Below are 13,559 nucleotides of genomic sequence, written 5' to 3'. Positions count from 1 at the left end.
GAATACTTTCGGGACGTGTACGCACAGAAATCTGTTCTATGTATTAGTGCGGATACCTTAGCGTAAGCGAAGGTGTGCAGTAGTATTGGTGAACAAAACCGGCGACACTGGGCAAAACAATTCCACACAGTATGAACTGCTCATAGCACATCTCGTTCTTCTAATATCTTTGGCTTGGATATAATTTTCGATGTACTTGTCATCTGGCATTCTTTCCATATGGCCAGCACACCGCGGTCTTTGAAACTTATAGAACCTTACGATGGTTTTATGCTCAATTGGATCTTCATGGTTCATTTTTATTTGTATGACATTATGATCGAATTTCTAGCGCAAGTAAAAAAACATGTCAAAATTAGTAATGCCATAATCCCACTCAATCCAAGTAGTTAATAGGTATCGTACGTAAAAATATATATTGATTTGAAAGCATGCCGTTATGTAAAACCAGGGGTTCCAGTCCAGAGGTAAGGTATGCATCAAGTTAAAAGGAAAAGGGTTAACGTAAAATATGTGTTTTCTTGGCGTTATTTCACGCCTAGGGTGGTTCCTTACAAGTATCCACGAGTAGGCAGGGTTGGGAGAGATTGATCGGAGGGCGAGTAGATGGCCTGATGGTTTCTGCCATTCGGACCATACAGCGACCAGTACCTTCACCGGTCACCAGAGCTGTCAGCCGATGGCGTGAGATAGATACCTAACCCTCAACACCCTAACCCAACCCGACTAACACACTCTTACTTATATATGAAGGCAACATCAATTCTTTCAGTCACATGTCTTTAAAAAAGGAAAGGGAACTCTTTAAGGGTACACTTGAAATAATTCATAAATTGCTTTTCATTGATGGCGCTGATTGAATTATTTTACGAAAAAACGCTTCTTGCAAGTTATGCTAATATTTCGATGAATTATTTGTTTGCGCCCGTACATTCGCAATTTGAATAAATAGTTTTGTCCGTATATTTATTTATTTATACCAGGTTTATACAGACGATTCACTTACGTGAGAAAAATCCGGTTATAAAAACTCAGTTAATACACAAATAGGTACAACAATTAGAAAAATCTTCTTTGACATGGGATACATTCATTTTCATTTTTATTCATCTAAATAAAGATTAAAATATAAAACAAATAAATGTAAAAATACAAAATTATAAAATTATATGAAAGACAAAAAGTAAGAGACATAAATAGATATATCTACAAGAGACCCAAATAGACACGCAAGTACTACACAAGTCCCCCATCACAAGATGTTCCGCTTACTGTGATGGTAGTAGGAGATTTTTAAATATTGTCAGGTTATTCGTAACCAGGCAATGTTTGTATTTCTTTTAAACGAAAGAAAAGAAGAAATATATAATCAGCGCAACATATTTTTTAGCAATAACAGAACATTTTTTTATGAATACATATAAATTATCGGCGAAAATGTCTAATTCAACATACTCCATCTTATTATATAGTCGACACATTTAGGTCAGAGGGCTAAGATAGGCGATATTGGTGAAATATCCGTCCGTTTGAGGGTCATATATGACCGGGCGTCCATATTTTATAAAAGTTTTTTTTTTTCTATAATAATTAATATTTTATATTATTAATTATTATATAGATAGCGCCGCTATCGTAACAATCGGTTTAACTTTTAAAATTTTGTATCATTTTTTTATATGAAAGAGATAAAAGTGAAGGTACGTTTTCTTACAAATTCCCCAAACAAAACGAATGAGTTCTCGAAACATCGAGTTCTCTCAATTTTTCTATGATTGGAGTAAAAAATTAAGTAAAAATGTGGTTGGCGTTTTAGATAACATTTTTCACGTGTGATATTAAATTTTATTATTTAGAAATAGTTATGTTTATTTTAAATGCATACGCCGGAAAGATAATTTTATCAGGTTTCTAAAACAGTAGGTATTCGTTTTTACGGAAAATTAAAATATAATATGTATAATAGTTTACAATGAAAACATTGCAAACTGGACAAATGTGATGAATGTAGTGAAGGGTTAAACAATGGGAATTGGGAACATTTATTTCAAAATTGCTAAAAACATAATGCACTAACAAGATGGCCGTGAATTATTTTGCGTAAACTATTAGATCAGTCAGTTGCCTTCTAATTTCTAATATTAAGGACGAGTTGTTTCGGAGAATTTGAAAAATTCATCAAATTTCAACGTTCATTTTCGGGTTCTATGAAAGTCCTATTCAAGTTCTATTAGTGTTATTATAGGCTAGTTGCTTGACAGAACTGAAATAATAACAGAACTTGAAAAAATCTTTCAAAGAACTTGAAAATTTACAGATCAGGTATCAAAATATATTGGGAAATCGATTAGCTATGAATTACGTTGGTGCTCGGTTCAATACGCAAAACATAGTTTTTTTTTTTTTTTACAGTGAATACCTCACAAGAGTCCCAACTGCTCCCATCTGGAGCCAGTGAGACTATGGCATCCCCAATTGGGGGATGTTGTGAAGCTGAAGGTAAGTGGGGAAGGGAAAGAGGAAGGTGGGGAAGTACCTGGCTATTCAGATCTAGTCACTAAACACGGCTAAAGCCATTTGGAGCAACGTTTCAATTCTGAATGGTGGTCTCACCAGGGCGATACTGGTAGTATCTTCCACTCTGGAACGTGCCGCAAATATACTATATATTATTTTAATTAATTAATTGTGAAATAACACAAATTAATCAAATAAAATTTATTTGCGCACGCCGGGTTCGAACCCGCGACCTTCGGAATGGCAGTCCAATGCGTTACCACTGGACTATGCCGGTACCAAACACAGACCGAAACAGAAGCCACTCAACCGCACTAAAAAAACTACACAACGTGTGTATAATTCTTTCAGTTATATCGTTATTACTATTCATATAATTACATTTTAATATGGAAATGAAAACCTCAGTACGGCATATCTCAGTAAGGATATCACTATCCCTACCTGTAACAAAAAAGGAAGATAACGAAATATGTATTATTATTATACATGTATATAATAACTACAAAAATGACCAGTCAATGCACGCTGTCCTGAAGATAAGTATTGCAAATATGTAGGAACAAAAATGAACTCTGTTAATATGCATTAGGCAGTAGCGTCCAGTAAGAATTATAAAAGTGGTAGATATAACACGTACTTTCAGTATCATCATAATGAAATACTATGTACTATGATTCAGAATCGAAACGTTGGATGAAATGGTTTTTTTTTCCTTTATTTTTTCCCAATTTTTACATTAATTATATACAATATTATATAAATCAATACGAATAATGGGGACCCACTAAGGCGCGGCCTGAGCATTTTTTTTTTAAATGGTTTGGTGATCAGATCTGAATAGCAAGGTACTTCCCTCGCCTTCCTCTTCCCTATCACCTTCTCCTCTCCACTACCTTCAGCCTCACAACATAAATCGATTGGGGACGCCATAGTTTCACTAATTCCAACCGGTTGAGATCAGTTGGGACTCTTGTGCGGTACTCAAATTAAAAAGCTTAAATTTGTAATGACCGATTTATTTACCTAAAAAAAAAAAAAATTTCGTCCTTGGACAGAAATAACTGGCAAGGGTGAAGGAGTTCAAAGGCTCGCCGATGACATGAATAAATTTGCATTTATAGGGTGTAATGAAGCATGCAGCGGTGAAACCATCCACACAGTTTACAGAACTTCTTACTGAGACTTCTTCTGTCTTAACCCATCAAACATCAGAAGGACATTACTAGCCACAAACACATTCAATTAGAGCATCTGACGGATCTGACCAGGGCGTCCAATTATTATAAAAGTATTTTTTCTATAATATTCTTTTTTCGATAATCTATAATTTGTTCGTCGTTGAAAAGAGAATTGTTCTTAAAGATTCTTCTCATTTAGTCTCAAATATTTATACTTGATTCCATGTCAAAGTGGATGTATGATCACAAATTGGCGGGATTTTTTCGTTAACTGTTAAAAGATATATTGTATATATTAACATTTTTTATTTTATCAACGGCATAAAAAGTGAGGTGATATGTTTTTACTAATTCCCCACAAATAAGAAACATGTTTTCTAAACATCGAATTCTCTCAAAATTATGAACGTTTCGAGTCAAAATGTTTCGGTAATTATTTTTTTATGACATTTTCATGTTTGATATTAAAATTGTGTCGTTTAGGAATATAAATATTAATTTCAAACAGAAACACACCAAAAATAATTCTTTATAGTTATTTTAACTTTGGAAATAAGAAATTATAGCACATTTAAAATACCTCGGAAGCATTCCTAAATTCCATGAAATTTCACTGTGGCGTTGGGACTTGTAGGTAAAAATATGTTAAAGGTTGAAGGGTTAAAAGTGACGTCTCGTTTAAATTCCCTTTGACAGGCATAATGCAAATCTGGTTATTGATTGAGTATAGGGGGGATGAGTTTAACTGGGAGGTGAGGGATTTGGCTTCAGAGATAAGGGATGTTTGCTCCAGATGCACCTTCCCTCTCCAATATATACACTCTTGTTCGTCGCCAGAGGACATGGCAAACACACGACACAGGCACTTGGAATAATATTATGAATTTGTAATTTTCTTCAGCCATAAATTATCATCGTAAAGGGAGCACTATCTACACATTATAATAGTGTAATATGAATCTTCGCGCAGTTGCGTCTCACTAAAACACCAGCAAACAGTGAACTCTGGGATAGTGAATCACTTTTTCTATCTGGATTCGCTAGGTCAGCGCAGATGTGTTCTTACCGCAATGTTTTTCATCATGAGTTAAAGAGTTTTTAATTTTATTGTTTGTTCCTTATTTTCAATTTAAATATCCGTTGAAGCCGGGTACTAAAACCGGATACTGTTAAGTACCTATATAATGAAATACACGTAGGTGTAAATAGAAATACAGGGTTTTCCAATAAGAGGTGTTATTTTGATATGCAATAGTATAAGATCAATAGTTTCGTCGCTTGTGTGGCACGTAGCGCCGTATTGTTGAAAGTAAACGTTGTCCAGATCAATACCATCCAATTCCGGCCATAAAAAATCATTAATCATCATTCACCGTAACTGTTGCTCCAGCCTCAGTTTCGAAAAAGTAAGGTCCAATGACTCCGCCGGACCATAAATCGCACCAAACAGTCACACGTTGAGGATAGAGAGGCTTTTCAACAATAACTCTTGTGTTTTCCGAGCCCCAGATGCGACAATTTTGCTTGTTTCTCTCAGCCACTGAGGTGGAAATGGGCCTCATCACTCAAGATGATTTGCATTTGATTCACTCAAGTGAATTTTAATCACTTCATTGCGTTGTTGAAGCGTGTATCGTTCCATTTTTATTAATGGCGTAGTTTCTACTTGTCAAATGTCAAAAATGACAGCTTCAAAAGTAACATCTACCGAAATAGCGGGCTATTCAAAATAACACTTCTTATTAGAAAACCCCGTACAATGAATTAAAATTCTGTTAGCTAAAATAGATTGCCGTTATCTTTCATAGTGTCTACACTACTTCCTATTCAAAATAAATATGTACAAAAAACTGAAAAACATGATATTGCATTAATGCAGGGATCTAAAATTGGCGGCACGCGCGCCGAATACGGCCTCTGACACACGGAGAAAAATGAGTATTGCTAATATATTAAGAATCTCAAAATTATTCGTAATCCGGTTACAAACGGGATTGTAGGCCTTTAACGAATGAATTTATAGATTTCCTGATAAACTTATGTATTATGATTTATCATGATGTCGTAACACGTTTTCATAAAAATACTAATATTTTCGAATTTCGTCATTATACTATATTAGTATTATAGTAATATATCAAGGCAAATTCACATGTTCCGATTATTAGGAATTTACAAAGTTTATTTTTTATTAAGTTTATCAGGAAACGGCCTGCAATCCCGTTTTTCAACTGAATTACAAATTATTTGAAGAGATTCTTTATAAATTAGCAATACTAAATTTCCTCCGTCCATTATTAAATTTATTCGTCCATCTCGAAATACAAGTGAATTTATGTCTGATTTGCTTTTGGCCGCCATTTATTTTACCAGCGCCCTAAAGGAGTTATGAGTTATTTATTTAAAAATTTAAAAAAACTGAGTAATCTTAATAATGTAATACAAAAATAATAAGATAATGTGAACATTGTAATTATTTTTTTTTATGAAACAAGCCGAAAGAAATTATACAATAAAAAATATTAAAACTTGTAATACCTACCATTTTGCACGAACAAAATATAAGCAGGTCATAGACATATAAATATTAGTAGACCTAAGTGATTAAAAGCGTATTATTCCCCACTTCCCATACCGGTTCCATTGGAGCCGGCTGTGCTCGCGTATGGCCTCAAGTGAATTTAGAAAACGTGACGTCATCATTCTTGTGCGAACTATGGTCGAGGTATCATCGGTTCATTTTACGAAATAACACGGCAAAATGGTGGCTTGTGCTATGAAAACTTGTAAAAATAGATGTGAAAAAGAGAATAAACCCAATTGTCGTATTACATTCCATATATAAGCATTATTTTACTTTATTTTAAGCATATTTACATCGTATAATATTATGGATCAGTTGTAGAAACATATACTATCACATCGAGATACGTCTGGACGCGAAACACAAAGCTGGTTGGTTGCTGGGAAGTAAATTATGAACATAAAAGTGTCTTAACTAAATACGTAAACGAAATATTCGACTCTGAAAATAGAAGAAATTTATTTTGGCGAATTTGGACTTTTGGACTTTGGACTCAGCTTTACCCCCTTCGTTCTTCAACAGTTGATTTTACCCCTCATCTTTAATTTCTAGTCTATATGTATATTCATATGTCTGTGAAGCAGGTACTAGAATTATCATTAAAAAACATCAATTTTGTTTTATTATATCTATTAATTTGTACAAATCTTTCAATCTTAAATAAATTAAATCCCTCCAATACTGCCGCGGTAACTAAAAACACAGTGTCTTCCTAGAGAGTCTCAGGTAAGATTGTGTGTTTTAGTTACAGCGGCAGAATAAGTGAAAAAGGATTATTAGACGGGGACAAACTCCAGTAATAGGCTTAAGGCCCAGTACATGAAGAAATAATAATATTATTCGGTCTAGATAGGTGTAAATGTATGTATGTTTGCGGCCCGCCTAAGTTCGTAGTATGAGACCCCTGAACTATCAGATATTATTGAAGATTGTGTGTGAATGTGTTTAGTCTATTTAGTACCTATATAAATGTAGTATCATTTTCTTATTTTGCTATCAGAATAAAGTATACATTGCAACCTTTACTCTACCTAGGAACTAAATACATGATATTATATTTAATTTATTTTGCAAGTAAATTAATATTCAGCTTTGAAAAGATAGCTTGATAATATGATAATGTATGAAACCATAAAACCAAAAGAAATCTCGATAAACATGCTAACTCAATACGCACTTAATTACTACAAGATATAACTATTTGTATCGCGGGAGATGATAAAAGAGGATTTAATTTTTTTTTTCTCCACCCAAGTTATGCTTGAAAAACAGGAAATAAATAATTATTATAACCCAAACTAACACCGTAAAAACCTATTGTGTGCATGTGTACTTAAATGCCCCTCTTAAATAATCATCTCCAGTAGATATTTAAGTTAAATTCAAGAGTTGTTTTTTTAAAGAACCTTTGCATGCAGCGGAATTCGAGAAGTTTACCAAATTCGCTTCAAATTCGCAAATTTTTAAATAACGGATACAAATGAAAGATTATTATTATAATTATTAAATATAATTTCCTTGTACGCGCATGTTTGACATTTTCAAAATTTATGGTTGTATGTTGTGAAAATTATCAAATAATAAAAATAATCTTTTAATCTCACACAACAGCAACAAGTCATAATTCAGACATCACAGGTACATCAACCGGGTATGGATGAATCAGCCAAAGTTGCACGCACACTATCTCACAAAAATACATTTATACCAGAGACAACTAATTTTAATACGGATGGTTATAAAACCGTTACAAGAAAACTAAGGAGGTCGAGAAATATTATTGCAACTGGAATAGCGATGGAGAACTCCCTAAAAATAGCCGAGTTAAAAACAACGCTATATGTGTCGAGGTTCGACAATAGTGTAACTGAGGACAATATACGAAACTTTATCAATTGTAAAATAAAAGGAAGTAATATCCAAATAGAAAAAATAATACAACGAAATCCCACGCAGTTTGGATCTTTCAAGTTGACTATACCGAATACGGATTTCAAAACCTACATGAACAAAGAATTTTGGCCGACTGGTACTGTTTTCCGAAAATTTATTGAAAAAAAATACAATGGAAAAGAACAAAATTAAGATAATCTCAATAAACTGCAAAAGTTTTAAACGAAACGTCAACTTCGTTATAGATATGTGCGATATCTACGATGTAATACTTTTGCAAGAAACGTGGCTATTACAAAACGAAACATCGAATCTATCCAAAATTCATCCGAACTTCCAGGGATGGGGTACCTCTGCTGTAGATTTATCAAACGGACCGCTACGAGGCCGACCCTACGGAGGAGTCGCAGTACTTTGGAGGAACGAGCTGCAAGCTTCAATAATACCGTGTGGAGATGACCGCATCGCTGGTATTCAGATAACCACCAACGGAGGGACGATAAGCATACTGACTGTCTACATGCCGGTATGTCACGCGGACAACCTTACCGACTTCACCAACTACCTTTCCAAAATACATACGATCATTCAAGACAACGAACACTCTGAAACCATTGTTATGGGAGATTTCAACGCTCACCCATCCTCCATATTCGGGAAAGAACTCTCTCATTTCTACACCGAAAATAACTACAATTGTATCGATATTGAAAGACTACCGAATGACACATATACATATATAAGCGATGCACACAATACCACTTCCTGGCTCGATCACTGTATATGCACCAATAATCTTAAGAACAAAATAGATAGTCTAAAAATACATTATGATACCGACTGGTCCGATCACAGGCCGACATCTTGCGTAATCGCTGCTGAAAAATTACCTGCAACTATTTTTAATATTCCACAACAGCCTAATAACATAATATGGAGAAGGAATAATAATAAGAAAATCAGTGAATATACGTCTGTAGCAGAAGCATTACTTAGTGTAATCTATCAAAGACACTCCAAATCCATTTGTAATTCGGATTCTATATGTGACAGATGTGACCATATACAAAGCATGGAAAATATATACACAGACATCGTTGAAGCTCTAAGTAAGGCTGCCAATACCGTATTTCATCGGGAGAGCGATCAAAACAAACCAAAAACACATCGTGACATTGCTGGGTGGAATCAACAAGTTAAGGAACACTACAAAAATTCCAGATCGGCGTTGATGGAGTGGATTAAAAATGGCAGACCATTACATGGTCCCATTGCGGATGAAAGAAAACGAAAAAGAAAGGAGTTCAAAATAGCTCTTAAACACTGCCAAAGCTCCTCTGAACAAACAAAAATGGATGATATCGTAAAATCACTTGACACGAAGCAGTTTGCCCAGTTCTGGAAGAAAAGCAATAACCTGATCAAACCAAAAAATCGAATCGCCAGCCAAATTGATGGATCTACAAACACGGAGGAAATTGCTAATACTTTTAGAAGAACCTTTGCAGATATTTCTGGAAATGAAATACCGTCTGTCCCTGATATTATGGAATTTGATGGACAAAACGTTTACCTCTCTGAAAGCAGTATAATGAAGGCCATAACAGGCACTAAGGCTGGTAAGTCTCCGGGACATGATAACTTAAGTATTGAACACATAAAATACGGAGGTAGATACATACCCAAACTACTACACATACTGTTCAACGCAATACTTAAACACAACCATATACCGGGTGCAATGACGAAAACGATTATAACTCCAATCCTGAAATCGGGACAGCCTGACATGACTAACTCCAGCAATTACCGGCCAATATCTTTAGCAACTATAACTGCAAGATTATTTGAAAGGGTAATATTAAATGAAATAAATGATAAACTAATGTCTAAAGATAACCAGATGGGATTTAAATGTAGACTATCCACTAATATGGCAATATATACTGCAAAGCAAATAATAGAATTCTACAAGAAACGAAAAACTACCGTATACGGGTGCTTCTTAGATCTAAGTAAAGCCTTCGACAGGGTCTGTCATAAAACATTATGGGATAAATTGAAAGCTAGGAATATACCTACCTCATTTATAAACATACTATCCCGATGGCACTCCCAGCAAGAAAATGTTGTACGGTGGGCAAGTACATACTCCCAGCCGATATATTTGCGGTCAGGAGTAAGGCAAGGAGGGTGTATGTCCCCCATTCTATTTAATGTATACATGGACGAGTTGTCAAGTCGCCTGGACATCAGAACGGGCTGTCGTGTTAACAGTATATGTATGAATCATATAAGCTACGCGGACGACATGATCCTCCTAGCTCCGTCGATCAAGGGATTAAGATTACTCCTAAACATTTGTGAAGAATATGGAAAACAGCATAATATGATGTACAATCCGAAGAAGACGGAATTGATTGCGTTCCACCACGGAAAAAGTCAAGATACAAGTAATATGCTCCCCGTATACCTTAACGAGGCAAAAATAAATACATGTTCGAACGTGAAATACTTGGGGCACATTATTAATGAAAACCTATCGGACGATGGCGATATCGAACGACAAAGGAGAAGCCTTAGCATAGTTTCTAACATGATTGCCCGCAGATTTTGCAAATGCAGCAATACCGTTAAAAAAATACTGTTCAACGCTTTCTGTACTGGCCTGTATACGTGTGAGACATGGTGTCACTACCGAACTTGCTCGATGGAACGACTCCGAATTCAATATAATGACGCCTGTAGAATAATATTTGGATACCGAAGATACAGCAGCGCATCGACAATGTTCACGGAACTAGGACTGAATGGATTTGCCGGCCTGATGAGACACCGGGTCACTGGAGCCAGGATGCGGCTAATGGCCTCCGCCAACACGTTGGTGACCGCAGCCTACCAGCACCAAGCGCCACTCCTGAGTGAGCGCTGGGCCCAAGCGCACTCAAGAACACACCCTGCATAGTTTTCCTTATTTGATAATTTATTATATCTATTGTACAAAAAAAAATGTATATCTATATGGGACGTGTGGGATTGCACAAACCTCCCCACATCCTGGAATAAAATATATTATTATTATATTATTATTAAATCCAGACAAGCGATAAGTAGATACCTTCCTATAATATAAGGTGTTAAGGGTCGTACTTGAATTACTTAACAAGTAAGTCCTGACATTATTTGGATTCAAATTTTGATCTAAGGTGACTTTTTGATATATTTTTTAATTTAATTCTTCTATCTGTAGTCACAAGCCACCCAGCCGAGTAACCGCCTGACCGCTGACACAATGTTACCCGGAGACTAAAATTTAATATGCATTTTTTATTCCAAATAATGTCAGGCATGACTGGTTAAAGCAAGTCAAGTACATCCCTTAACACCCTGTATATTTTATAAGACAAATATTTTTATTCCAAATTTGAAATCTGTAGAAAAAACATTTCTCAGTTTTCTTCTTGGCAACTCGAGTAAGATTCCAATATTTGACACAGGTACCTAACTAATTAATAGTTAATTATGAGAACTTCTCTAAAAGTCAGATTACGATCATATAAAATGGAAACGATTTTCACGGAGAACAAGACTTGTCTTGGTAACATTACTCTAACGACATATATTATAGCATCCTGTTGATTAAAACTAATTTGAATTAAATATTACAAGAAAGTGGTATAAAAGAGTATTGTTTTTCGTTTCATTGACAATGTCAAACCACAAATGTATTGCTTTCTACTAACTAAATAAAAATATATAAATAAAACGTCCAGAAGAGATATTTGGATTTCTTAGATAAAACATATTTTTAACTGTTTTTTTCTAGTAAATACTGCTTATTAGTACTTAAATCCAATTATTATAGTTCCAATGCAGACAGTGACACTTTTTGATAATTTTATGAATTACATCCATAAAAAACTATATCCATAGAAAACGTTTTTTTGAAAAGGCATGAATTATTGTTCTTTAGTAATATATAATATCAACAACATAATAATACCAACTTTAAAAAAATGAGTTGAATTGGTTGTTCCACATTTTAATGGTCGGTAATTATAAGCACATGAGTAATAAATAAATCGTTGATTTAATATTATGATGGAAAATTGCCAATCAAACATACAGTATGACCTACACACTGGTAAAATTGTTTACAGATAAATGCATTTATGTGCATATAAACCAAAATATATTATAACACGTTGGATTATTATCAATTAATTATCGTAAGTTACATACTTTGAAATATCCAAGGAACAGAGAAATAGCACAACAAGAATAGTATGTAAATACAATCAATCACTTTTGTAATTTATTATTCCCAATTTTTACAAATGTTAGTTATCGATTCAAAAATATTTCCATGGTTTTCTTAAGAACTTTTTGTTTTTTCATGACAGAATATTATATTACATTTCCGTGAAACATGATTACTTCCAAATTCAAATTATGTTCCACACATTTCAAAAAAGAGAGACCGAGGCACTTTAAATTCATTATATATTTATGTTACAATGGAGACATGTTTATTATATTCCTTTGTTCTTTTATTAAATATATTTCGTTTGCTATGTCGTGGCAGAGGTAATGCAATATTTTGGATGAAATTCAAAATTAAGATAATAAGTAGTATTAACTACAAATCACTACATCTATTGCACACAGCTTACAAAGAAAAGTGATTCAAAAGTTTGAACCATCAACTATAGTTGAAAAATAAATATCTGGAACTGTGTATTTATTAATTTTATAGACGATAAGACAGATATTATAAATATCCACTGAAATGTACTCACATATAACATTGTTAGTGTAATTTTGTATACTTTCACGTTTCCTGTGGTGAATATATAAGTTATAGATTAGTATGACTGTACTAATCAAATATTCATGTTTTATAATCTGATTCTCTAAGTAACTCGACAGTTACAACACATTTATTGTAAAAAAGAAAATAATGTCATCTTAGCTACGAAATTGGCGAAAGTAGCCCACTAGTGACAGATAAAACTAAACATACTGAACTGAGGTAAAGCCTTTGAAAACCCTGTGATTATTGACCTTTCGATTTTATTTATCAAAATCCTACGTTCTACAATCTTCAAAAGGTCATAAAAGAATGTTATATATTCGTAGGGGTTGTAATAAAATTGCACACAAGTATGAGTTAATTCAATCGATCGACACACATAATGCAAAAATTAGCTAAAAATTGGAGTACATATCTGGCATGTATATACAGCAATAAATAGCTGAATTTTTATAAGAAATTCGCTTACCCTTTAATCAAAGAAACTGATCCAGTTAATAAAATTGTGCACAAATTCGCGATTGACACAACACTACCTACACGAACAAAACAGCTTTTGCCATGACAGTCA

General features: G+C 34.1%; 1 protein-coding gene across 9 annotated transcripts in view; it reads right to left on the bottom strand.

Moving 5' to 3' along the window:
• The window catches only part of LOC149425221 (uncharacterized), a 205,546-nt gene extending 191,987 nt beyond the window's left edge, over positions 1–13,559 (bottom strand). For all 9 annotated transcript variants that reach the window (XM_089650023.1, XM_089650063.1, XM_089650041.1 and 6 more), the window contains exon 1: positions 13,458–13,559. The gene's annotated coding sequence lies outside the window, so the exon portion shown is untranslated. The remainder of the gene's footprint in view (positions 1–13,457) is intronic.

The sequence above is a fragment of the Hesperophylax consimilis genome, chromosome 3 (genome assembly GCF_061612785.1).
Source record: "Hesperophylax consimilis isolate HC1 chromosome 3, BYU_Hcon_1.0, whole genome shotgun sequence".
NCBI classification, from domain to species: Eukaryota; Metazoa; Arthropoda; class Insecta; order Trichoptera; family Limnephilidae; genus Hesperophylax; species Hesperophylax consimilis.
The sequence above is the reverse complement of the archived record's forward strand: the minus strand, read 5'-3'. Positions and strand labels throughout refer to the sequence as shown.